The 1,578-nt window shown below is 33.1% G+C and overlaps 1 long non-coding RNA gene across 1 annotated transcript; it reads left to right on the top strand.

Annotated features, from left to right (window-relative positions):
* The first annotated feature begins 475 nt into the window (after positions 1-475).
* On the top strand, positions 476-1,016 carry LOC112213038. The gene is made up of 3 exons (XR_002946908.2): positions 476-539; positions 602-767; positions 856-1,016. It is a non-coding gene; the product is annotated as an uncharacterized LOC112213038 (long non-coding RNA).
* Positions 1,017-1,578: the final 562 nt, after the last annotated feature.

Below are 1,578 nucleotides of genomic sequence, written 5' to 3'. Positions count from 1 at the left end.
TAAAATTAAATTGTTAATACGAAGTATGAGGTCACATTTTTTAAATAATGGAAAAGTTCGATGCAACTTAACTACGATCAACACTAATACAGCGAACAATAAAACATTAACACAATGCATTTTCTTATCGAACTTAATATGACTGTATAATAAGCAAATGTAGCCTAAAGCTACCGCAGCTACCCAAGGTTTATTTGAAAGAAAATTGAAACGAAGTAAGTATGCATAGTGTTTGAAGAATAGTATGAGATGCATTTGTTCCATTCACGTGTAAGACTGCAGAAATGAGAAGTTGTGAACCCGACGAAATTAAGCATGAAACGAAAATTTGCTTTGAAAATCAAATATATGGGTATAACAGTAAGGAAGGTAAGGTAGACATGTACAAAAATTGATATCAGAAGTTATTATAGTATAATGGAAGAAAGTAAGAGATGAATTAAAGAAAATATTATATTACTTAATACCTTTTTTGGAGGCAGGAAATCTACAAACTTTTATTGATTGGGAGAAATTAGACAGGAAGGTACATTAAACTGGTAGGAAGCTATAAATTATGTATATTAAACCATATATGAATTTACAAGGATCCTTTTAACAGGTTAATTCTTTCCCGTCCTTGATGTTCAATGTCTAACGAAGGAAATTATTCATGAAGCGAGATAAGAAGTAGTTATGAATTAAAACCATGCGTGTGCGATTTTATTCCTGTGGAAGAAGTATTATATGTAGAGACGAATAGAATGTCAGAGACGCATGCGATGAATGTAAAATAATCCTCGCATCTATTTGAATAAGAAATTTTCTGCAGGACTTGGCTAGATTATGACTGACGCAGTTTCTTTTAATTTTCAGAAATATTAAATCATATACTGCAAAAATCAAATAGTTTTGCCTTTCTAGAAAAATAATTTATAATCTACTTGTCATATTATACACTTCAACGCTATTTATATAAATTTATAATCTTCACAACCTACAATTTCTTATAATACAATAAAGTACAAAATATGTGCCAATAAAAACGAATATAAATACAAATGTGATATGTTAGTATCAGGAATGCATTATATTCGAAGCAAATAACCTCTTCTAGCAGAACAGAATATAGGTACGTAATGGTACAATAAGCTTGATAAAATATTATTCTTCAAATCAACATTAATTGCAACGTAATATTTTCCCAAGCCATTCAGTTTTACCGAGTCACTAACAAACGTTTCGTAATGGAAACAATCGGAATTGAACGACGCTCATGCATATCATGCATATTCAGGACGTAGCGCGATAAAAATGACGAAACATCCCCGGTTCGACGTTACTTATATTCCCAGTACGTCCTACGACGATATATCAACGTCGCTACACCGTTCAACGAATTTTTCACGCGGAAAATTGCTTCCCCTTTTACGCATCTTCCCGATGTTCTTCACGGTGCTTCCTATTTCCAGTCACATAAATACCTTCGCGACCGAATCAGCCATTACTCGAGCGAAACTACTGGAAGCACATCTCTGTCTCACGGTTAGAAGCAGAGTCTTTGCTGACTAATTTACTATCCCTTTGGAGTAAGCTTTA

The sequence above is a fragment of the Bombus impatiens genome, unplaced genomic scaffold, assembly GCF_000188095.3.
Source record: "Bombus impatiens unplaced genomic scaffold, BIMP_2.2 scf_0442, whole genome shotgun sequence".
Taxonomy (NCBI): Eukaryota; Metazoa; Arthropoda; class Insecta; order Hymenoptera; family Apidae; genus Bombus; species Bombus impatiens.
The sequence above is the reverse complement of the archived record's forward strand: the minus strand, read 5'-3'. Positions and strand labels throughout refer to the sequence as shown.